The sequence below is a fragment of the Pseudopipra pipra genome, chromosome W (assembly GCF_036250125.1).
Source record: "Pseudopipra pipra isolate bDixPip1 chromosome W, bDixPip1.hap1, whole genome shotgun sequence".
Taxonomy (NCBI): Eukaryota; Metazoa; Chordata; class Aves; order Passeriformes; family Pipridae; genus Pseudopipra; species Pseudopipra pipra.
The window spans coordinates 45,891,803-45,918,215 of NC_087580.1; the positions used below are offsets into that span (position 1 = coordinate 45,891,803).

At 44.4% G+C, this 26,413-nt stretch overlaps 1 long non-coding RNA gene across 1 annotated transcript in view; it reads left to right on the forward strand.

Annotated features, from left to right (window-relative positions):
• The window catches only part of LOC135405129 (uncharacterized), a 222,710-nt gene that overhangs the window by 110,842 nt on the left and 85,455 nt on the right, over positions 1 to 26,413 (forward strand). The gene's annotated exons all lie outside the window — the stretch shown is intronic.

Genomic DNA, 26,413 nt, shown 5'->3' on the forward strand with positions numbered 1-26,413 from the left:
TGTTCCACATCAGGATGACAGAGCATTTTCTGGAGGATATTAATGTCCATACCTATTTGTAGTTTAGGTACTTCATGATATAACATATATTTATCTGAGATCAATTGCATAGTGGTCACAGGAGCAGTGTAACTAAAGTCACATCCTATTATTTTAGTAAAATTGCAAACACAGAAGTTAGTACCATTAGTTAATTCTTTACAATCATCAATAGTTATACTTGCGCAAGGTGTCCTGATGGATGCACATCCTTTGTCTACATAGTATACTTGAGACTGTACCTGTGTATTTGGGACCATTTCAAAAGTACATACACTATCTTCTGTATCTAAACGTAAATCCTCCTTTTCTGCTACAGCATTTTCACATACATATCCTAGTTGTTTTCTGGGTATACAGGCTTCTGTGCTGATAATTTGCTATCTCCCTATTTCTCTGTCATAGCTTGTCCAGACATTATGTCCCATGGGTCTAATTATTATGTCCCGGTGTATTGTTCCTAATGCTAAGACAGGAAATATGGTCCGTTCTTTTGCCTCTATCTTCTCCTGCTTTGAGTTATATGTGAAGTTTACTAATTGCCACCATGCCTGATGTTCTTTCTCTTATAACTCCTGCAGCTATGGATTGTATCCATTGCTGGGTTTGAATGCACTGTATTGCTATTGAGACATTTTCTTGTAAACCTCCAAAAAACATTAGTCATAACCTGAAAATCTTCAGATGTGTGTTCAGTTAACAAGATCATTAATGATGATCTTAGTGGTACCTCCAGTTTTCCCAAATCAGAGGTTACAGTGCTGAGTTTATTAATTAATATTTCCTGATCTACTGAATTTAATACACCTAGTCTTGATCCAAACCATCCTGTTAGATCTTTTTGTGTTTTTGTTTTTTTTTTCATGCTGGGACCTAGTTCTTAACCAAGCACTTTATCTTTTAAGACTTGGGAGAATGAAGGGCTGACAATCTCCTTTTATAGAGGATATGTTTGTTTGGATTTTTACCTGGACCTTTTTAGTGAATATGTAGGGTCCAGGAGTAATTTCTGCTCGTTAGATTGTTTAATTACATAAGGTTAAGGAGTCAGTTTAGCAGAAGTTTGTGCTGTTGCTGTTGTTGTGGTGTCTATTATAAATCTCTTTGATAGTGCTTTGTCTCCTTTCAAAGTAGCCCAAAGACATACTACAGAAACTGATTTGTCTAATGTAAAGTTGTGCCAGCACCGATCGGATGCACAGACAGACTTACCAATCAGTTTTCCATTGTTATATTCTATGGGTTTTCTTATAGTGATTTGAATCTGGGACATTTGTTTCTCATGGTCAGGTATATTAATTCCTCTACATCCTATCTGTGTTTCCCCAATTATTCCAGTTAAGATACTAAGTCCATTCTTTTTCTCCCAATTGTGCTCTAAATATGGTTCATTTTTGTGCATGACCACAGTGACCTGGCTTGAGCCAGGGTTATTATACTTATCAGAGTTCCAATGGTTAGTGTCGAGTAAACTTGAGGGTTGTTGGTCCTACAAGTTCTGATGTCCATGTTTCTTTAGGTGACTTCTTTACTCGTGAATAATGAATCCAGGTAGGCTGTTCTTTGATTTTGATTGCTGTGAAGATCATCAGAAGCACTTGGTATGGTCCTTTCAACTTCTCATCTAGTGGTTGGCCTGAAAAAGTTTTAACATACACCCACTCTTCAGGGGAAATGTTATGTAAGGGCTGGTCTATTCTCCTTGAGCGAGTACTCATTACTTGTTTGTTAATTTCTGACAATTGTTTACACAATGAGATCAGATATTCCCATATATATCCTTCCCCAATTTGTATGAGGTCTTCTCTTTGATAATAATTTCCATAGGGTCTCTCGTATAACATCTCAAAAGGGCTTAGCCCTTCTTTAGTCTTAAGTTTGACCCTTATTTACAATAAGACTAGAGGTAAGGCTTGGTACTAATGCAGATTTACTTCTTGACAGATTTTTAATTATTGTTTTGTCAAATTATTCATTTTCTCCACTTGACCACTTGCCTGTAGTCAATATGGAGTATGTAATTGCCAATCAATTTGCAGAATGCTGCTTATTTTTTAGTTATAAATTATGGTCCTCGGTCCGAGGAGATGATGTCAGGTACTCTGAACCTGGGGATAATTTCATTAAGTAGTACTTTGACAACTTTTCGAGCCTTATTGTTTCAGGTCAGGAAAACTAGCCAACTTGAGAAGGTATCTTTTAGGACCAATAGGTATAGGTACCTCCTTTTCTTAGGTAATTCTGAAAAATTTATTTGCCAGAGTTGCCCTGGGAGGTTACCCTTGCCAATTGTCCCTATTTCTATTTTATTGGTTGTGTGAGGATTATTTAGTAGTGTCTTTAGGTGTTTATGCAGTGCATTTGTCCCCAAATGAGTTTTGTTATGTTCTGTCTGTACAACTTTCTATAGTACCTTTTTAGGTATTACTACTTATCCTGTTTTTAAGTGGTATATATTACTTTTGAGTTGAACTTGTTGATTTTTTATTAATTTTAAATTTTCTTTTGAATATGATACATTAGAGCTTACCTCTATGATTTTGCCATCTGGGATTAAGGATGCAAGATCCTACTTGGCCGTTTTCTGCTGCCTTTTTTCCCACTCGATCTGCTAATTGATTGCCTTTTTCCTGATCCGTATTACCTTTTTGATGTCCTCTGCAATGCATAATGGCAAGCTTTTTGGTCATTGAACAGAGCTTAAAGATTTCTTCAGTGTGCTTTATCTGTTTTCCTTGTGATGAGAGCTGCTCTCTTTCTTTCCATATTTCTTCCTGGGCATTTACGACACCAAAAGCATATTTTGAGTCTGTCCATATATTAATGTCTTTTTCTTTTCCTAATTGCAATGCTTCTGGTGAGTGCAATTATCTCTGCCTTTTGTGCAGAGGTGTCAGCAGAGAGTGTCTGTGTTTCAATGATATGATCTGTGGTTGTTATTGGATTTCTTGTTTTGCGAGTTCCATTTTTATCTAGCTGCTCCCGTCGGTGAACCATGTTTCCCGCCTCAGGCAGTGGTGTATTTTTTAAGTCCAGTCAACTGGAATATGTTGCCTCAATTGTTTCTATGCAACCGTGATGCACTGGTTCCTCCATAGTTGTTGAACTGGACACAAAGGTGACTGGATTGTCGATGTTAAATCTGGAAATCTGGAGGGTGAGAGCCAGTGACTCTCTGTTCTAGTGCTGCTGAGATCACGTGTTACTAGAACAGTCCTTGTAAACTTTTGTGCTTTTTGTATGTTTAGTACTGCTGTTGTTACTGCCTTCAAGCATCCTGGCCATGCTTTGCTTACTTCATTTAATTGTTTAGAGAAGTATGCCACTGTTCGTCGATATGTTCTTATCTGTTGGATTAGGACTTCCAGTGCAATCCCTTGCCTTTCATGTGAGAAAAGCAAAAGGTTTAGTCACATCTGGAAGGCCTAGTGCAGGTGCTTGCATCAGTTTCTTCTTAAGTTGATGGAAAGTTTGCTTAGCTTCTCCAGTCCACACTAATTGTTTAATCCCGTCTTGTAGAATCTGGTATAGGGGTTTGACTATCAGTCCATATTTGTAGATTTAAAGTTTACACCAGTCAGTTATTCCTAAAAATGTGCGAAGTTCTTTCGGAGTCTGGAGCAAAGGTATTTTACAGAAGGTTTTTTTTTCTCCCTGGTCCTAGTTGACATTGTCCTCCTGAGATTTCATATCCTAGATAAATAACTTCTTTCTTGACAATCTGGGCTTTATTTTTGAATACCTTGTACCCTTTCAGTCCCAGAAAGTTTAATAAGCTTACAGTCCAACTTTCACATTCATCTTGGGTTCTGGTGGCAATTAACAAATTGTCCACGTAGTGCAAGAGGACTCTGCTGTCTGACAGTGCAGTCCATTCTTTAAGATCTTCTACAAGTTGATTTTTGAAGAATGTGGACTATTTTAAATCTGAGATAATATGGCCCAGGTGAGCTGGGATCGGCATCTTGTGTCCAGATTTTCCCACTCAAAGGCGAACAATTTTTGACTTTTAGGGTTCAAAGGCAGGCAGAAAAAGGCATCTTTTAAGTCTAGAACAGAAACATATTTATTTTTAGTTTGGTCAAAAGTGTATATGGGTTTACTACCACTAGGTGGAGATAGAGGATATTGTTTGTTTCTTACCGGTTGTTCTGGGTTTAACCTTACTGCTTAGTTTTAGTTCTTTCTCCGGTCCCGTCAGCCCAAACTCCAGGGTAAAACTTGATTAAAGCTTGATGATGGTACTTTTCCCGATATTTGTAGCTGAATTAAAGCAAGACTTAAGATTTCGATTAGTTTGTTTTCTCTTACTTTAATTCTCCCTATTTTTAACTTAATTTTTGCATTCAATTTTTCTAATAAATATTGTCTTGAAAGTGATATAGGTGTATGAAGCATATAAAGGAATTTGTGCATACTTAAAATGTTTCATAAACGATGCCTTCTGATGTTGACTAGTTTCTTTTATAACATTCAAAGATAGATAACATTTAGTTCCTAACTTAACACAGGACATGATGCACTAGTGTCCACCAAAAATTCTATTTTATGTTTGTCCTTTCCCAGTTCCATTAAAACCAGGGGACTCTGGAGTGCAAACCCCCTGGTATGTCTGAAGAAGTTGGTAATGGTTATCAGGCTTTAACGTAGTTTGGGCTTATGCCCTTGCTGCTTTTAATATCAACTCCTTTTCAGTTTCAGTTAAAAGCATCTAGCATCAAATCAATATTTTCTCAGTCTAGACCTAAAGTTTTAATATATGTTTTAAAATTCTTCACTACCCCAACCAGATCATTTTTATATTTACGAGCAATATTTTTCTAATTTTTTTTAGATTTCCCATAGAGAAATTAAGCTTTATAGGTCGACAGGTCTTGTTCTCATCTTGTTGCACGTTCGCCTGCTCAGGGGAGATAAGGATGGGGAAAGAGAAGTTTGTTTGGTTTTTTTTTCTCTTCTTCTCCTTTCTCTGTCCCTCTCTTGCTGTCTTGAGGATGAGGACAATAAATCGTCCTTATCCTTTGCCAGCCCTGAAGGGGGGACGGAAGCCTTATCTTCCACAGGTCATTTGCCCTTTCTCCAAAGGGACTTACATAATCAAGTCCACTTTCTGGTTCACTGTTTTTATATTTTAAACACCTTTGTCTTATAAAACATGTTGAACAACATCGTTTAAGTTCTCCTATTCCCTCTCTTTGATTCTTTTGTTCTAAAGTTAGGACAAACGGATCTCGCGCGACCAGATGCCACACACTCTCTGCTACTCTGGGTGTTCCCTCAAAGCAAAGAATATATCAGTATAAATTATTTCATCTTATTTTCAGTTTTCACTTTGCCTGCCTCTTGCTGTGCCCTTTGCAAGATAACAGAGACACAAATTCAGGCTCCTACTTGCTCTGTGGTTTCAGTCACACACTTCCAGCACACACCACACAGTACCAGCCCCAAAGCAGGAAGGCACTAAACCCGCCCTGTCAGCCGTTCCAGCACCTCCCATTCTGCTGTCCTGCAGGAATCCTCAGCTTGATATTGGAAGAAAAAAATAAAAGTTCCTTTCTAGGGTGCTCCTACTGCCCCAAAATGTCCACACTCCCCACAAACCACATCCACTAACACAGGGTAGCAATCCCCACAATCTGGATATTAACAAAAGGAGAACCACCTCTATTTCTTTCGTCTTATTTCATATACAGATCTCGTTATGCCCTCTGGCACTGTATAAGAACAGTATCTAAATTCAACCACTCTATTGCTAAAGTTCTGTTTGTGCAATTTATAAATCTTTGCCAACACATTCTCCAACCTTGTAAGACCGTTCCACCAACACATGTGCTTTCGCCTTTTAGTTCTAAATCCCCCGTGCCAATCCTATCCCTATTCACAGGTTAACGTGCTGAAATTGCCAACAATTAACACAGATGATGAATATACAAGGTGGACAACTATAACAAATTGAGCACAGATAAGGGTTAGCACTTTCGTTTGCTGTTAGCAGAGAGGCTGACAGGCCTGGAGTTTGTGGCATTTACAAGCGACCAGCAAACTTGTGGGTCTAATTCCTGCAAATAATAAGTGTTAGAGTCAGTTTCCTTTCCAATTAGTTCTGTAAACCATGAAACCGCTATCTCCCATAAACACATGAAGATAGTCTTTTTGCCGTGGTTGGAAGTAAAACAGTAACAAACATAAAACAAATATAATTCCCAATATTTGCTTACTTAACACACAACAGTAATTTTATGACATAAAAGACAATTTTCACAAACAAAAGCAAACAATATAATCAGCACACACAAGGGATCCCGATAGACAGTTTAAAACAAACATATTATCAGACTTATAATGATCGCAATTCTGAGTCCAATCCAAAATCCAGCCACAAAGGTAAACCCAAAAACATCTGTCCCTTTCTTCCAAATCCTCTTAGTCCGAGGAATTTGGTATAGCTTTGGTGAGACTCTAACTCACAATCAAAACCTATGCAACCTTCTAGAGAGACTCTAACCCTCAATTAGAAGGATGCAGCCCTTGTTAGCTGCTAGCAAGCCATAGCCCTAGAAAACCAGTGTACGACTTATGGTTTCCTTCCCAAAACCCTAGGGAAAAATAAAAGAGTGCTTTAGAATTTGTATACCTTTGCACAGGATCTTCGTCCACTCCTGTGATGATCCAGCAGAGCCCGGGGAGTCTCACCAGAGTAACATCCTGGGGCGCACAGAGGGTCCCTGGTTCCAGAGGGTCTTCACAGACGAGCAGAAATCCTACTGCCTGGCTCTCCAAATTGATTCAAAGAAATCCTTAAACAATATATATAAATCACACTTTTATTACGGCCGGGGAGATGCAGGGGTTCTGCCCCCCTGTGCATGTCCGCTGAGAAAAGAAACACAACAGCTTTTTATACAGTGAGTTTCAAAAATTATCTATCATATACACTCTTTATGAAGTCTGCCTTATCTAAATAGACATTTGGTTGCCTAACTCCTATTCTTACTATTATAGAGTAGTTACATAAAGTTTTATCATTTCAAACAGCTTAGGTTCCCCCACCCCTCCTTCTATCTCCCTTGCAATGTTACTGCTAAAAGTCTTTCCCGCTTTCCTGACAGTCCTTTTGTTTACGTAAGCTAGCTTTATCTTAATTGCCCACAGTTTAGACAGCAACCTTCTTTCAAGCAGTTACAATTTGCAGAGTCACATTAACATAGTTAAATTTACTAACATAGCTAAATTTTTATTTTATTTTGTCTTGTCTTTATTTTAGGTAAATACAGCTTTTGTCTACTGGGGTGTCATATTCCCCCTCTTTTGTTTGAGTATGGTTTTTAATACAAAATACACATTTCTTGCACCTGGGATAGGCACAGGTGATAAGACCACATTCAAGGTTAATGGCAAGTACGCCATCCCTTGTTAAAATTTATCTGCTGGCAAGGAAAAAGCAATATTCTCCACAAAATTAGCTAAAGCAATTTGAAAACATTCAGCCAGCTCCTGCCCCACTAGTTCCTGCTAGGAGAGACAGTTCTGAACAGTTGCAGGGGAAGAAGGGGGAAGAAGTGAGGTGGGGCTATGCCAGGAGCAAAACACAGAGGCTCCATCTTTTTTTTCTTTTTCTTTTCTTTTTTCTTTTTTTTCTTCTTTTTTATGTTACATTGTTTTCTATCAGTTGTATTTTCAAGGGAAATTGAAACACATATCAAAACAATCTCCATGTACATATTTTAAGACAACAAATAATCTGGCATAAATCAGTAAATCAGTCTGAATTTTTAACATTTTTCCATCAATTTTAGTATTATTCTTAACTTTTTTCTTCAAATCTTGACTATGGTGATGTTTTAAGGTCCATCTGTTTTTTTGATTTTTCTAATTTTTATAAGTTTTATAAGTAGTTATATAGTAGAAGTAGATTTAGAAGCAGCAGCACTTATTCCCTTACCCTTAACACAGAAGCTACATAGATCACCAACCCTCTAATCCCATTCCATGCTCCCCATATCAATTCTACCCCTTGATTCCATTAGAATATGTTTAGTCTCACTCTAAGATAGGCCTGTTCTATTTGGAGAATGCTTGTATCTTAACCTAAACCACAGAACACGGTCAGAAACTGGGTGACCGTGTACCCTTTGTGCTCTGAAGAAGATGAAGACTGATGAAGAGGTGGTCTCAAAAGACCCCAGCCCCAATTCCCAAGGGGCAGATTGAGGGTGGTCCAGGGCAAAAGCCAGGGGAGGGACGAAACCAGGGATTGGACAGAGAATACTATAAATTGTAACATCTGTAACAGAGAGAAGTGCGCATCTTGTAACCTTATGCCTCAGAGGCATAAATTAAACCCTTATCTCACCTTCAAAACTAAATTGTCTCAGAGTTTTTTTCTCCCTGAATTTTTTAGGCATCAATGGCATGTGTGTGTGTGCGCATCTATATAATTGTACACATGTACCTAGGACTAGGTGTTTGTTGGGTTTTCTTTTTTTTTTCTAAAGTACAAAACACACTGTATAAATAACTTCCCTTTTTTAAAGTTACCAAGAACAAGATTTACAGTACAAAGTTATAGGCACTTAAATTATCAAATAGATTCAATGGTTCCAATGCTGTGTGGTCATTCTTCAGATGATTCAGGCATTTAAGCTTTTTTTCTTTTCCTTTTTTCGGTTTCATGGTTGGAGTTCATCCCCTTCTTACCGACTTTGGCCACCCACGCCAACATATTGAAGGCTGCGGAGCTTGGAGGCTCGGGGGGGGGGCTGAGCACGGAGGGGGGAGGCGGGCGGTGATTCCTCCAGCTGCCGCCGCTCGGGTTCCCCCACTGCCGGGGCGCCTCTGTCCCCCACGGCATCCTGTGTGATGGCACCGGGCGGCACACGAGGCGGGGGAGGGGGGCCAGTGCTGATTCCTCCGGCTGCCCCTGCTGCCACCGCTGCTGCCGCCGCCACCACTCGGGTTCCCCCACCGCATGCCGCACGGCGGCACCGGGCAGCACGGTTCCGGCGCGGAGCGGATCGCAACCAAAAGCACTTGCGTTTCGCGAAAAGCACCATGAGTAAGGACGGGGGAAGGGGGGGGGGGGGGGGGGGGAAGGGAATCGCCCGTCTAAAGGAAATTAGCATGATTAAAGGCAGGAGACAGATCCCCCACCAGAGGTCCTAAACCCCCTGTCAGCGGGATATAAATAAGCTGATCAGCAGAACCGATAGAAGCGGCAGGTAATATATCTTTCTTTCTCCCCAGAGAGATCGTCCAACAAGTCCAAAAGAGCAGGTGGTTCTTTTGTCCCTATATCAGGCTCTGTTACTCTCAATGGTTGCAAAGCATGCATAAAAGTAAATGTTCCAATTGCTCATTCATAACCTCATGTCCTGCTGCAGGCAATATCTGTTGCAAAATCTTCAAACAAATCCTATGTCCTTGGGAGATCCCTCACCCCATTATTACTACACAACTCTGCAAATCTCTCTCCAGCAGATTCCGCTGTCCTGTTCTGACAGGATTATTGCCGACACTTACCACCTCTGTCGAATTGTGGGTGCTGACAGGTCCCGTAACACACATCGCATGTCAGAGTCACCAAATATGGGAGCTGAAGAAATGAGGCTGCACACACACCATGATTCAGCTTTCAGGACTCTCCACAGAGGTCTCTGCATTCCCCTTTTATTAACCTCTTTGGGTAAACAGCACCTGGTGTTGCCATTCAGTTAACTAGAATTCCCAGGACTTTTTGCAAATTCAATGTTTTGATTCACACACTCCTCAACTCCAAGGCTGAAATGCTCCCTTTTGATTCTAATTAACTGAATGCAGGTGCTGCTGGCCTAACTTGTTCCCACATTCATGACTTTGCATTTCCTTAGTTTGAAAATGTTAAAGTTTTCTATATGCTTAATGTGTGTAGATTTTTTTGCTAGATGAGTATAAAAACTGTAAACCGCTTAGAACCAGAAAAATCACATAAGTCTCAACTCTGCTTGTTGCCTAAAGAAAATGCAGAGAGAAAAAAACTCCAAGGCAAATTAGTTTTGGAGGTGAGATAAGGAAAGGATTTTAATTTGTGCCTATGAGGCATAGAGATTACATTCCGTGCCTGAGATGTTACAATTTATAATTATAATCCTGCCCGACCAATCCACGTTTTGTCCATCCTGTAGCTTTTGCCCTGGACCACCCTCAGTCATGCCCTTTGGGAATTGGGGCTAGGGGCTTTTTGAGACCCCTTCTTCATTATCTTCATCATCTTTGGGGTACAGGGGGCACACGTTCACCCAGTTCTTGACTGTACTCTTGCGGTTTAGGCCAAGGTACAAGTGTTCTCTAAACAAAAGGGCCTACTCTTAAAGAGAGACTAAACATTTTCTACTGGAATTCAGGGGATATTGATATGGGAGCATGGAATGGGGTGATGGGGTAGGGGAATGTGTAAAGTACTGGGCTAAAGGGTAGAGGAATAAGGGCTACTGCTTCTAAAATCTACTTTTACTACTTAACTACTTATAAAGCTTATAAAATTAGGAAAATAAGAAAAAAACAGATGGACCTTACAGCATCATGCTAAACCTTGGATGCCAGACTATTCCTATTACCCTTTTTGGGTAAAGCTTTTGTATAAATGGCTCAGAAGTCATTTAAAGAAATTTCAGATAGATCAAACTGAAAACTTATGCTTGTCTTAAAATCATAACAATTTAATATTCAGTATAATGCTTGTTAATAGCAATTTGTTATGTGTAAGTGTAGTTGCATTGGTCAGTGTGGCACCTGTGTAACACTTGATGGGAGTGCTAATTTAAAGCTAAGATCATCTGATGCAGTAAACGAATGTTTGGGGGCAGCTTTTCTAGAACAGAAATAAGGTTTCTGTTGGCAACTTTCTGTCATAAGAACATTGAAAATAATTAAAGTGTACCAAAAAAGCAATACCTTGAATAACACAAAGCAATTCTTATTTGAAAAACATTTTAAATACATTTTGGTTACAGCATTGGTTAAAGTTACTGTTTTCTGTTCAGCACACTTTCCTTGAGGTTTCTGTGGGGTTTTTTAATACAACTTTTGATGCTCCAGATTCTCAATTACTATCATTTTACATTTAAACTTTTGCAAGCACTGACAACTGATAACTGTAACTTGTCCATAGGCACATGAATTTTCATTTTGACCTTCCAGGAAAGAAAAGTATTACAGTAATCAGTACGAAGGTGTAATGCCCCATCCTGCTCAGTGGGTTTAGCGGAAGATAGTTTGATTTACTCTGGGTGGTGCGGAAGAAACAACAAAATTCTCAAGAGGTTCAATAACTTTAACTTGCAATCTTTAGAACATTCAGATAGAATAAGGAACTTGGCAAACTTTAACTTAGCAGACTTTAAAACATCCAGATAGAACAAGGCACTTAACAAGGTATTGACTGGATTTTTTGGTCTGATCTTACAAAATATTTTGAGAAGAATAAGGTAGGAGAAGAAATAGAAAGGAGAGAAAAGTATAGTCACCACCCTAGGATCCAGCATGGTCTCAGCAGCTTTTTAATCCAGGGTAGCAGAGCCTGTCACACAGCACATGCCCAGCCGTCTTTTTATCAGTTCTGGTCCCCTGAGGCCCTCCCCCAGGTGGGCCTATGCTAATTTCCATGCCAAAATCTCATGCCTGTGCTTTACACAGAGCCAGAATGTTCCCTGTGGTCCCATGCAGTTGACCACCCCCATTACAGTGCCGACTGCGACTGACTTTTCAAATGTGCATGCTCTGTGCAGCAGAGTGCGAGAAGGCTCAAGGAGGGATGGGGGGGAGTAGTGCGCTGCCCACCTACGGAGAGCTCTCCCTGTTACCCCACCGCTTTCCCACCTGACTGTTTTGAGCCAGTCAACTGTTCCTCTGGTCTCCTACAGAAGGAAAAAAAAAAGCCAGCATTGCTTTTCATACATTTCCTTTATTCTGTACATGTTCATAATCAGATAGCAATATATTTTAAAATAACAACAACAAAAGTTTCTAAAAAGTTCAGGTTTGCAAGAAGTATACATTTGTATTAGGGAGAGGTTCGAACATACTGAAGCCTGAAAACCATGACACCGTTAAAAGCTTAACAAAAACCAATATTTATTACCAACAGGTGGCCAACAAAACGAACAAACCCAAAAGGGAGGAAGGAGGAGAGTAATAAGCCCCCAGCACAACCTCCCCAGTTACCCAGCTGTTGCCCATAAAGTTATCTTACCGACCTAGCATGCCTATAATTACCCATAGCAGAAGCTCCATCCTTGGAGAGTCAGTAAGTTCACAAACTGGCAGGCGTCCCTGCCAAAAGGCAACGTTGTCCTTGGTGTGAAGTTAGCTACCTCCTTCCAAGAAAGCACTATCTACTTTTATACAATTAACTGAGTGACCACAACCTCCCAGGTGTGGCCAGCACCACCCAGCCAGAGGCCCTCAGTCCCACGTCCCGGTTATGTAAGTGCATCTCTTCTGCGCATGCGTGAGAACTTTGGAAATCCCCTAACGCACGCGCAGTATGCTTTGGGGGGTCTTTCTTAATTGAGTCTGGGGGCTTACTTCATCCTCCTCCTCCTCAAATTCTCCTTCAAGCGACCTTGGAGGACAAATAGCCAATCACAGAACACCGATTAAAACAGTTTATACAGAAGTTCTCCCTCCAAGGACGAATTCACTGTTTTATCAGTGAACTTGGCAGGGAGAATATAAACTACTGCAGGTGGCTGGGGCCAAACAGAGACCAAAAGTATCAGCATAAATTCACCCTGGTACATTCCACCGCGTGGTCTGTGGTTGGACCATGACACAGGTGAATGACTCGAACAGTGTATTGCTGAAGTGTCATCTCTAAAAATGTGTAACAGCGAAAGTACAGACAATACTATCTTGGTAATCATGTCCATTCCCAGGAGGGAGATCCAGGTGGGTTCCAGAGATCAGCTACTCGGAGTCAACAGTTCTTAGGATAATCGTTCCCTGGTTGGCAGACCTAGTTTCTCAAGTTGGGACAAACGAACAGGTGTGTCCACTCGTATGGGCCCGGACAATGCGATAAAACTCAGGGTTTCCTGCAAAATGTAGCTTTAGACTATTAGACAATTTTATACTTCCGATTCATCTTTTATAGTATGAAGTGGTTGACTGCCAGTCACACATTTATGGGCCTGTGTGCTGGTTTAAAGGTAAACCAGCAGGGGAAATGAACTCAACTCAAAAGAGAGATTATAAGTCAGAATAACAATTTAATAAAATAATACAATAAGTACAATTATACAGACAAAGAATTGGTTTTAACCCACAAAACCCAAATATATAACACAGCACCTTGGGGCATGAACAGAGTGGTGTTCTTTGGGCCCCCTGAGTCCAAAGGAAAAAGTGAGGGAAAAACCTGTTGGTGAGAGTGCTGTTGCAGTCTGGTCAAGAGTGGTGATTGCAGTCTGGTCAAAAGTGGTGATTGCAGTCCAGTTGAGGGTGGTGGTCTCAGTCTGGTTGAGAGCGGTGAGCTGCAGTCTTCCTCTGGATCCCACGAGTGGTAAAAAGGTTCCAAAACTCCAAGTTTATATATTCTCCAGTTCAGGCAGGAATGCTCAGTCCTTCCCTCAGAGCGGGGAATTCCATAAAAGGGTATGAGGATGCTCAGTCCTTCCCTCAGAGCGGGGAATTCCATAAAAGGGTATGAGGATGCTCAGTCCTTCCCTCAGAGCGGGGAATTCCGTAAAAGGGTATGAGGACAGGAACATCTTCCTATCTCGCAGGCCTCTACTGCTAACAATTTCTGGGAAATGGCATGGAAGGCTATAGAATACACAGTTTTGGGTTACACCCATACCATGATAAACTGGTCTCAGCTGTCCTAACTCGGACAGCCTGTTAGGAGCCATCACAGGCAATGTATATCTGGAGTTTGATGCAACACCAGACAACATCCTGGTCTAACCAATTGCTCCCACAGAAAGTTTACACTTTCTGTAAAGATTCCAGGCCTCATCGGGGCAAGCCGTCCTGCCACAGTTTGCCCCTGACTGCAGTCAATCCCCTCCACCTCATGGAGTGATAGTGCAGATATCTCTTGCCTCCATGCTATGAAAGAAACCATTTCTGCACTTAACTAGAATGTTTCCAGTTCATCACAAGAAAATTGCAGGCATGATGCGAGCCAGAGCCCATAGGGAGGTCCACAAACATCAGTCCTTTATTTGCAGTCTTGCCAACCAGCTTTTTGACATAAGACTTTTCTTCTGGGAGGCCCAACACCTCACACATGGTTATTTCACGATCACATATATTCTTGTGTAGACTCATAAGCCAAAAGGTTTCTGTCATTTGTTGATTCCAAATAATTCTTGCCACCTGCTGTAACACTACTGGGACAAAACACATACAAATATGAGCACTGCAAAACAATCAGTGTCTGATTTAGAATTCCTGAACCACACCATTCTGCCTGATCTTCACAAACATCACTGGTGTGACATGAACAGCACAGAAACGGATTGCCCTACACAGCGATGACCATTAGGCTTCAGGATGTTACAAGTTCTATAGTTTTCCATTGTCTTCTTTCCCCCCGTAGTGACACGTCTGCCCCACCCCAGGAGGCAAAACCAAGCACAATTGCAGACACTCTGCACACAGCAATCACATATTACCTTCGCATCCTGAAGCCAGGGCTTAGCTCTAGCCTTTAACACTGCTGCCAGAACAACTTGACAGCACACAGTTCAGGAAAAGTATTCCAATTCTGATTGTTGCTTACCAGTAATACAAAACAAAGCATAACCAATCTATTTTGTTATTCAAGATCCATGGCCTGCACTGAACAGGCTAATACAGGAGTAGTCATGGCTGTGGTAGCTGTATCCTCCCAGCCCCTGGCCAGGCTCACTGAGAACTACAAATGATAAACAAGGCATTGTTCATTACACGAAGGCACAATTGGGGCTGCTCTGCACCCTCAGGGGAGAAACCAGCTCCTAGGGGCTGTTGGATTCCACGAATTACATGCTATTAGCCATGCCAACTTGACAAACATAACCACAAACCCCCTAAACAGGGCTTTCAACACAATCAGATCCCAAACATAGGCACAAATTAATCAATCAATTCAAAGTTCCAACCCTTTTTCCCTCCTCATCAAATTCAATATTATTCTTAACCTTCTTCTCTAAATCTGACTATAACATGTGTGCGAAGGCATCCAATTGCCCATGTGCACCCAGCACCTGGTGCTTGCCGACCAAAAACACAAACACACTATATAAACACTTTTTCCCTTATTAAGGTTACCAAAACCGAAAGTTATCTCCCTGCTGCTTCAACTGTTGAGGCTGCAGCCTCCCTCCAACCTGGGGAGGGAAAAGCAGCCAGGAGATGTTTTTACTCTTTTTTTCTTGACTCCCTACAGCTGCAGCTGCCCAGCACCCCCGCCTCCGGAGAGAGGAGGGGGAGGAAAAACGGCCGGGAAAAGCGGCCAGACAGAAGATGCCTTTTATTTTCTTTCTCTGCCTGCTGCAATTTGCTGCTGGGCTCCTGCCGGCTCCCCCTGCAACTCCAGTGGCAGGGGCCCGTCCAGGTGTAGCCCGGCACAAGTGGAAGCCCCCGTTCCTCCCGACAAACTGAAATAGAATTAAACTCAACAAGAACACAGCCTGGTGGACCCGGGGGGGCTGCCCCTCCCCCGAGTCCCAGATTTCTCGACAAGACACCATACAGTGCCGCCCCGCAGGAGAATTTCTCCTGACAGGTCCCGGATTTCTGAGTTCTAAGCCCGGCGCGTCCCCAGTGAAATGCTCCTTCCCTGGGTCCCGGTTTAAATACAGCCTGGCATGTCCCCAGGGAAATGCTCTTTCCCTGAGTCCCGGTTTAAATACAGCTCAGCATGTCCCCAGGGAAATGTTCCTTCCCTGGGTCCCGGTTTAAATACAGCCTGGCGCGTCCCCAGGGAAATGCTCTTTCCCTGGGTCCCGGTTTAAATACAGCCCGGGGCAGCCCTGGGGAACTTCCACTTCCCTATTCCGCTTTGGGGTGGAACTTAGCAAGAGTCTTATCTAAGTCCTTCCAGGGATATTGTGGTTCCATTGCTTCTAAAGCAGGAACTGAGCCTACTCCAGTTTCTATCTCGGTTACACTGCGAACTTGGCCCTCCTTTTTCCCAGTTTTCATCATTTGTCGTAGCACACTCAGGGGCATACCATCAATTTCAGATTTCGGGATTCCACGTTGAAGCAGAAACTTGAACAGGTGGGTGCGTTCTCCCGGCTCCCCCTTGTCCCTGCTGGTGCCTCTTTTAGAGGCTTAGTGCCCCCTCGTATCTCAGATTGCTCTGGACCCCCCCCTCCCCCGGAAGCCCTGATAAATCCCCTAACTGTCTCAACTTTTCAATTACTTCCTGAATAGGGTTACCTTGCGCTGTCATCAGAATAGGTATGAGATATGGTCTCCATTGTGATGGGCACCCCTCAAGTAATACATTTCGTATGCCTGGTGTGAAAGGTTGATCCAGGTATGTTCTTGGATTACCATACTGAACAGCAAGTTTCATCCCCTCCTGCTTGAGTAGAAGGATAGCTTGCCATAATGTGACCCATTGACTTGTTGTGGGAGGCCATGCTCCATCATTTGTGTGCCTATCACCAAATCCAGTGGCAATTACCGATTTCAATGTAAAGTTCTGAACCACAGGAACATGGCGCAATGCAGCATGAACATACGGATCCCCCGTCAATCCTACGAAACACGGGGAATCTATCCCATCGATTACCACACTATCAGCTCTCTCTTCCATTAGCCACACTAACCACTGTTGGGGTTTCTCTCCTGGGCGTTGGTTATAACAATTGATTAAATTTTTGACATCCTCTGGTGTAAAATCCTCCATGGAATCGATCTGTGCCAAACGCCCTGTAACCGGATCCATGGTTCCCTTTCATTTAACCACAGGAGTGTGGGAGGTGTGTCTGGATGCACAAGGGATGTGCCAGGGCGAGGGGCCCGAGGGGACATGCGCAGTCACATATAACTCTATTGGCTGAAGAAGTCACATGGTACACAGGGATATAAGAGTGGGAATTTTGAATAAAGCTCTCTTTGTTTCACCACCCACAAGGAGTCGACTCATTCCTTGTTATACAAGGGTCCCCTGCTACATATGGTGCACGAACGGGACATTTTTAGCTTATATTAAGCTAGATATTTATCCTGGATCAGGAAATCAGCTGGTGACTCCGGGATCGTCTCGATTTTTCGGAGATGGGGGTCTTGACCACAAAAAACCTTGACGTCAATAAACCCCGTGGTCTTAGTGGAGCTAAGAGACGGACAGTTAGTTTAGCGAGCTCAAAAAATATTAGGATAGTGCACGGAAGAAGAGAAGAAAGAAGTTGAAGAAGAAACCGAGAGGTCAAAGCAGCCACCGGAGAGAGCGGAGAAGGTCAACGCAACATCAAAAGCGGTGAGTCAGACTGGGACGCATCCTGCACGTCTAAGACTGCTCCCTGGGCGAGACGTGCCTGCAGCTCGGAGAACCGAACCGTGGAGCACCTCAAGATCGTCAGGGAAAAGCCTGTTGGTCCCCTGAGTGTCGGTCATCTGGTAAAGCGGCTCTCCGCTACCGACTGCTGTGGACCATGCGCAAGAAGCGTCTTGCCGCTGCCGCGTCTTAGCAACCCCAGCCACCGCTGACCCCCGCGGAGCCCCCGTTCCAGTTTTCTGTCCAGCAGAAACTGGCCGTGGCTCCCCGCTTGCTCACCGCCACTGACTGACCCTGCGGTGTGCTTAAAAAGCACTGCCGGAAAAAAGCCCCTGCGCCGTATTCAGACCACGTGGGCTTTACCGAGGCACCGCACCGCACCTTCCGATACAGTGCGCCCCGACCCCCGCGCCGCCCAGCGAACCGCGGGAGCACCCGGAGCCGCCGCCTGCACGGGTCCTGCCCCGCGCCCCGCTGCTGCTGCGGGCACCGCACTCACCGGAGACGGAGCTGGGACCACGCCGAGCCGCCGCCACGTGACTGAGAAGCCGCCGCCAGCACCGCCGCTTCATTCGCCACTTTGCAGCCCGCGCACGCCGATCGCTGCAGCCCCAAGCCGCCGCTTCTACAGCCAGCCCCCGTACCCGTCGCTACAGCTGCCCGTGCCTGCCACTGCTCTGCGCCGCCGCTTGCCGCCCGCACAGGACGCCACAGCCCAGCCGACAGAGAGCCAACACAAATCAACAAAACAACAGACCCTCTTCAGCAGCGCACCCCAGCAGCGCCGAGTCTCAAAGGTAACATGGGAAACTTCTTCCCCACCGAACTATCACGGGACACAGAAGCACTGGCTGCTCTGCTGAATCCTTACTATGTTCAGGTTACAAGGGCTGAATTATCAGAGTTGGTGCGGCACGTTAAAGCAGCCGTACCAGAACTACCTCTGGTTGAAGCCCTCAACATTCACATATGGGACAAAATAGGCAATCTTATCAAACTCAAGGCTCAGGGAGGGGACTCCCAAGCAAACAATGCTTACCCAGCCTGGCAAGCTATAATGACTGCATTAAGCAGATCCCACCAAAGAACGACGAGCACACACAGCCCCACTCACACTGCAACCAGCAGCCCCACTTTTACGCGCCGCAGTTTAAACACACAAAACTCGACGGGGGGAGGAGGTGGAGCCGTTCACAATTCAACTCCGGGGAAGGGAACTGGGAGCCCAAGGGACACGGGTCGGCGGGAGGGAACGGGGCCCCAGATGCGAGGTTCCAGTCTGTGGGACAGCAACAGGAGGTCCCGTGACGGGGGTGGGGGGTCTAGCCCAGCTTACTTGCCAACCCATCCCGCGCATGAACGCCGAGTATGCGCCCAGGGGCGGGCACCACCATCTCGCCTGCCACGCGGTACGGACACCGACCTGTCCTTCCCCGCCCCCGCGCCGTACTCCCCAACCACCACCGCCCACCCACAGGCAGCCGCTTTCGCCGGAGCTGCGGGGGGGAGAGTATGGGAGGAATGGGGGGAGGAGGAGGGGGATTTCGGGATAGCTCTGCCGGCAAGGGATGAAGCCACATACCAAGAGGGTACAATCGATAGATGGGCTTTATGCAGAGAAGAGGCATTGCGTACTGGGGACTTACAAGTTATACAAGCATGTCCAGTAATTATCGGTCCACGTCAAAGCCGCAGGTTCCAACCATTGCCACATGAACTAACCAAAGAAATGAGACAGTTAATAAGAGAAACTGGTGTATCATCCCCTAACACGCTTGCATTTTTAGAATCACTGAGTTCCACATACATCTTCATGCCTCATGTTACAAATAAGCCTCCCTAACACACAGTACAATGTATGGCTGAACGATTTTAGAGAAATCTGTTCCGCTTATGCTAATGACCCACAAGCAGGGGTATCAGCACACCAGCTCACAGGGGATGGGAACTATCGTTCCATAGATGCTCAAACCGGGTACAATAGAGAAGTATACGAAGTCATAGCAAAACATGCCATGCGGGCAATGAGAAAACTACCCACATCAGACAGAGACGCAAACTTGTCATTTACAAAAATAATACAGGGCCCAACAGAACCTTACACACAATTCCTAGATCGGCTGCAATCTGCTCTGGATAGGCAGATTGAAAATGAGGAAGCCAGAGAAATCCTTAGCAGAAGACTGGCTTTCGAAAATGCTAATGTTGATTGTAAAAGAGTTCTGCAAACCCTTCCTAAAAGGGAAACTTGTAGCATCTCAGAATTAGTTCATGCCTGCCAAGAGGTGGGTTCTTTAACACACCAAACAGATTTACTAGCAGTAGCACTGAGTACTCAGTTAAGGACACAGCAGGGGGCCAGACCCAGAGAAGGTTGCTTCATCTGTGGGGCCCCCGACCATTTCCAAAGGGACTGCCCTCAGAAACCTCTAGCAGTGGCACCTCGAAAGCAACCCAAAGCAAGGAGGATGCCAAAAAACTGGAGGCGAGGGGCGCTGTGGCACGCCCCGATACAGCAATCACATGCGACACAAGGGAACAGGCTGGCGATTTGCGCCCCCCCAACTCAGCCAGCGCTCTGTGCCCCTACACCCCAGCCAGCGCTCTGTGCCCCGCCACCCCAGCCAGCGCTGGGCTGGACTTATCCAACAGGGACACAGTCTTCATAACTTCCACTGAGGTGGTGCTAATCCCGACTGGGTGTTGAGGTCCCCTTAATTCAGGGGTACACGCACTGCTGATTGGAAGGTCCTCCACCACCAGAATGGGTTTGTTTGTGCTGCCAGGTGTAATAGACTCAGATTCTCATAGCGAGATTCTAATAATGGCATGGACCCCTTCACCCCCCTGTTTCATCCCAAAAGGACAGAAGATTGCTCAATTAATCCCCTTCTACAGTGCGTGGCCTGCAGGGGAGGGGGGGAGGGAGCAGGGTTCAGGGGCCTTTGGCAGCATGGGACAACCACAAGTTTACTGGGCAGCAGCCATCACAGCAGCATAGCCGTTCATGACGTGTCAAGTTAATGGGCACCGATTCACAGGCCTTGTAGATTCAGGAGCTGATGTTTCCATCATAAAAGACTCCGAATGGCCACTTGACTGGCCCACCGTTTGCCCAGTTGCAACCATTCAAGGGGTGGGAGGTACACAAAGACCCAGACAGAGTGCTCAAGTACTCACTGTCTTGGGACCAGAGGGACAATTAGCAAAGGTAGCTCCATTCATAGCCCCAATCCCTTGCTCTCTGTGGGGATGTGATATACTTTCACAGTTTGGCACAGTCATGCAAATACCTCCTGCAAGCAGCCAGGTTTTTCAATAGGGGCCATTGGTCAGCCGTCCCAAGCACCGATTAAGCTAGTCTGGAAAAGTGACCAGCCGGTCTGGATAGACCAGTGGCCCATGAAAAAAGAAAGGCTTGAACATTTAAAAATGCTTGTAAAGGAACAATTAGAAGCAGGACACATTGTGCCAACAAATAGTCCCTGGAACACTCCTGTATTTTGCATTCCCCAAAAAACTGGGAAATGGAGGATGATTCAGGATCTCAGGGCAGTAAATGCAGTCATTGAGTCTATGGGGGCATTGCAACCAGGATTACCCTCACCTGCTATGCTCCCAGCGAACTGGCCTCTGACAATAATTGATTTAAAAGACTGCTTTTTTACCATATTCCTGCACCCCGAAGATGCCTCAAGGTTTGCATTTTCCATCCCGGCATTAAACAACTCACAGCCTATGCAAAGATATCTCACTGGGTTGTTCTCCCTCAGGGGATGAAAAACAGTCCAACCATATGCCAAACAGTAGTTGCAAATGCTATTCAACCCATCAGAAAGCGTTTCCCCTCTGCAATAATATACCAATACATGGATGATATTTTAATAAGCATGGCCACAGAAAATGAACTGCAAATTGTTGTTACTGCTTTGACTGATGCTGTCCAAGAAGCAGGCTTGTAGGTTGCAGCAGAGAAAATCCAGTGATCGCAGCCCTGGAGCTATCTTGGATGGAGAATCACGCAGCAACAGATTTCCCCACAGCCACTGCAGCTCGAGGTAAAAGACACTTTAACCTTACATGAGTTGCAAAAACTCCTGGGAGCTATTAATTGGTTAAGACCTATTCTAGGCTTAACCACAGAGGAGCTACACCCTCCTTGTGTTACTAAAGGGGGACTCTGATCTGACGTCTAATAGGGCTCTGACAGCAGAGGCCAAACAGGCGTTAGCCATTTGTGCCAAGGCGATAGAAAATAGGCAGAGCAGAAGGAGAGATCCTGAACTGCAAATCTGCCTGGTCTTAATTCCCAGCAGGTGCCAGCCATTTGCAGTCTTGTTTCAGTGGGACCAGACTGAAAAGGACCCACTGCTGGTTCTAGAATGGCTATTTCTGCCCCACACCCCACATAAAACTGTATGGACAATTAATGAAATGTTTGCTAAGCTTGTTATTAAAGGCAGAGCTCGACTACAGGAACTAGATGGAAGGGATCCAGCGGTTATCTACATTCCAGCCACGAAGGACAATTTAGCTTGGATGCTGGCTGAGGACGCCGAGTTCCAAGCTGCCTTAGCAGGTTTTGATGGTAACATTTCAGTTAATCTCCCTAAGCACAAACTTTGGGCAGAAATCGGTAATTTACCTTTAAGAACCACGACTAGATGCAGAAGTGAGCCAGTAAAAGGCCTCACAGTTTTTATAGATGCATCTGGGCGATCACAGAAAACTGCAGTGACTTGGGTTAATCCTGATACAGGACAATGGGAACAAAAAGTACAGACCATGAACCAATGCTCTGTGCAGGTTCTGGAGCTGGCTACCATTCGTATTGCCTTGGAAAAGTTTTCTGAACAACCTGTTAATATTGTCACTGATTCTTGTTATGCTGCAGGGTTAGTTTCATGTCTAGAATGTTCATTTCTTCAGGATGTTTCTAACCCTCATTTGTTGTTTGAAATGCGTTGTATTTGGTTCCTTGTCAATCACAGAAGGTTTGATTTTTATATAATGCACATCAGGTCTCACACTGACATGCCAGGGCCAATAGCTGAAGGGAACCGGGAAGCTGACAAAGCAGCAATGTTCAACACAGTACCTAGGACCCTTGAGCAAGCAAAATTGTCCCATTCATTTTTTCACCAGAATGCACGCTCTCTAAAGAGACAATTCAAAATTACTATTAATCAGTCCCGAGATATCATATTGACTTGTCCAGACTGTCAAAAAATCACCCCCATGCCATCTCAGGAAGGTGTTAACCTCAGAGGGTTAGTATCCAATGAGATACTCAGAGCGTCCTGGAGCTGGACCAGGACGGCCAGATGGAATGCGGGGGGGAGTTGACCTTGGCCCCCCCGTTGCTACTGACAAGCCTAGCAGCCTGAGACAGAGCACAGGAGCTCTGGTAGAACTCTTGAGGCAAAGGCTTGCAACTGAATGCTGCCCAAGATGTTCTGACTCAGGGGTGAATCCCCTGAGGAAGGGACTTTCACGAAGATGCCCCTGCATTTCGTGATATACCTGTGGTGATGCGAGTCTGGTCCCTGCTGGCAGTCCACAGGTGAGGCCTTCTCTTGGACCGAAGGAGAGCCGAGGGGCTTGGAGACCCCCTTGTGTGTATTGAAAAGAGATCCAGCTACAACAATCCAGTTACTGCTGCATGGAAGACAGAAGAGGAGCTGCTGCCCTAAATGTGGAAGGAATCTGTCCTTCTTTCCCTCCTGGACTTTTATTTGGAGGGGAGAAGAGATCTGATCCATTGTAAATACATATGTCATGGTAGAGATAGTTGTGATCGTGTGTATAATGTGTTATAGTATTTATTTGTACAGTCATTGTAATATATTCCCTCTCCCCATTTTTGAGTCTGGTGTGTTTTGTCTGGAAAAATCCATCCCACATTAGGTTGAGAGGGGGAAGGGGGCTAGGACTAGGGAATTAGGATTTTTGGGGCTATCTCAAACCATGACAGGTGCATTTCGGGACCCTCTGTTCATCCCATCTTCATCTTCATCAGAGCACAAAGGGTACATAGTCACCCAGTTTTTTGACCATGTTCTGTGGTTTAGGCCCTGATATGCTGTTCTGCCAACAATCTAGGCCTTGCCTTGACAAAAGACTAAACATTTCTGCTGTATTCAGGGGTAGGAGTGATATAGGGAGCACAGAATGGGGTAAGAGGGTTAAGGAATGTGTAAACAAGGGTGTTAGAGGGAAAGGGAAAGGGACAAGGGACAAAGGAGGGAGGGTTGCTGCTTTTAAAATCTACTTATAAAACTTATAAGGCTTGCCAATATTAGAAAAATAAAAAAACATTAGGGGCTTAAGGCATCACTTTGTAGTATTATTAGATTGCTTGGCATATGTTTTTGGAGTCAGACACTATCACTGATGACCTACGAACCTTATTAACCTGTCACAATTTGTATTAATAAAGAGTGTTATTCCATAAACTGTTAGAATGAGTCCTTTTTAAGGTGTTAGCAGTCGCCAGTGGTGGATAACACTTTGGCAGGACCCACTGAGGGGTCTCCACGCTGTGACAGAGTCCCCCCAAAAAGGGCAGTTGAATCACCCTCCAATCCTGAGAATCTGTTGGTAAAGGGTTCCCCCCTTACGGGACGCTGACAGACTAGTTGGAAGTAGGGGTCTTGATTTCCCTGGAGCACTGATGGACAAATTAATTACTGAGGGTCAAGAAAATCTCCCCTCTCTAAAGGTCGGGCAACCCCCCCCTTTCACATAACACACAGATAAAACTACAGGTTACCTTGTGGTGCGTCCCCTCTCTCTCGAGCACGAAGGCACTTGCTCCTAATAGCAAAGACTGGTCCATACTGGAGGGCCATGGGACACTTCTTTAAGTTGCTGGTACTCCTCCTTAAATTGCTGGAGATCCTTGGACAGTCTTTCCACAGACAAGACACAGGCCCATAGCAGGGAGAGATACATTCTTCATATAGACGGAGTTTGGTAATCAAATTATTCACTCTTTGTTCTCCTTCCATTACATCACTGCCAATGAGTTGGCGTACAATGATGGTGCACTGTAGAAACCAGCATGAGAAACAAGAAGTGAAAGGCCTGAGAAAAGTCTAAGATGACCTTGTGTTGTTTTCTCTAGGCTGTGATTTACTGCTCAGAAATGAACTCAGTTATTCTGTTTGCATTCTTACCATATGTCGGTGTGAAAAGGAGTTCCTTGAAACTCCAAGGTCTGTGTATGTGCTGTGTGTGTGAACAGGCCAGCCTGAGAGAGTGATGGATGTGTGACTTGCAGCTGTGTTCTGTCTTAATTTGCTTAACCACTCCCAGCTAAAAGTGAATGATATAAAAACCCTGAGTCATGGGGGAATAAAGTGATTTCTGTCCATCAAGTCAGGAGCCCGTAATCTTCATTCCATTCTCAAATGGCGCCTGAATGAGGCTGAATCATTGCACAAGAGTGCTCCTTGACAGAAGCTGCAGCCGAACAGGGTCGGTCACTTTGCGCGCAATCGTCCTGTGTCAGTGATGCCTTAAGCCCCAATGGTTTTTTATTTTTCTAATATTTGTAAGCCTTATAAGTTTTATAAGTAGTGGAAGTAGACTTTAAAAGCAGCAACCCTCACATCCCTTTCCCTGTAGCACCCTTAGTTTACACATTCCTTAACCCTCTTACCCCATTCTATGCTCCCCGTATCAAACCTACCCCTGAATTCAGTGGCAATGTTTAGTCTTTTGTCAAGGCAAGGTCTAGACTGTTTAGGGAACAGCATATCAGGGCCTGAATAACAAAACAGAGTCAAGAATTAGGTGACTATGTACCCTTCGTGCTCTGAAGAAGATGAAGATAGATGAAGAGAGGGTCTCAAAAAGCCCCCAGACCCATTTCTCAGGGGGTGGACCCAGGGTGGTCCAGAGCAAAGGCCACAGGGTGGACACATTTCGGATTGGATAGATGGTATTATAAAATGTAACATCTCAGGCACAGGGGCGCGCGTCTTGTAACATCTTTTGCCTTGGCACATTAAACCCTTTCCTTATCTCACCCCTAATTACCTGCTCCGGAGATTTTTTTAGCACCAACATCTCCACGGCATCATCAGGATCATCACCCATAGTCATGACAGACGTGAGCGGCTGCAGAACATTATGGGTCAATTGATGTCAAAGGAACATAAGTTATATGCAGAAATTTTGCATTGCATTTTAAAAGAACACGGGTCTACTGTTAAAATGGCCGATGTGGTCGAATTGCTTGTATGGGTTAGAGATTCTTGTTTCTGGTTTCCTAAACATGGTTCTTATGATGCTGCTTTATGGGCTAAGATTGGTGAGGAACTTCGAAAAAAGACTGATTTAGCTTCGGATACCCTGACCGAAATTGTAGTTGCTTGGAAAGCTGTGTATACAGTTTTAAGAGCTCTGGAACAAACAGACACCATGTCGCAGGCGCCTGGTCCGCCACTAGTTAAGGATGAATTCTCTGGGGGTAATAAAATACTTAACGACCCATTGACAGTGACTGATGAGCTTAATGAGCCCTTTGATCTGAATCCTGCAACTCCTGAAAAAGAGACAGCTCTATATCCCCTAAAACAGGCAAAACTGTTATTGGCTTCTGCTCTGACAGCAGAGGAAATTTTACAGGCACAGTATACTCAACCTGAACCTCTGTTATCCGCTCCGCTACACACGGTGCCAGCGCAATGGGCACACTGCCCAGAGGCAAATGTGGATTCCTTTATTTTGGAGGACTGTAATTTGGCTGCTTTAAAGTGCGAGGATGTTGAGCTTTTGAATGCTATGCCAGTACTTTATAGGCCACACCATCCACCTCAATTTGAATGTCTTCCCTATGAAGTTGTAAAAGAGGTTCGTAAATCCGTCAAAGAGTATGGATCGCAGTCATCATAT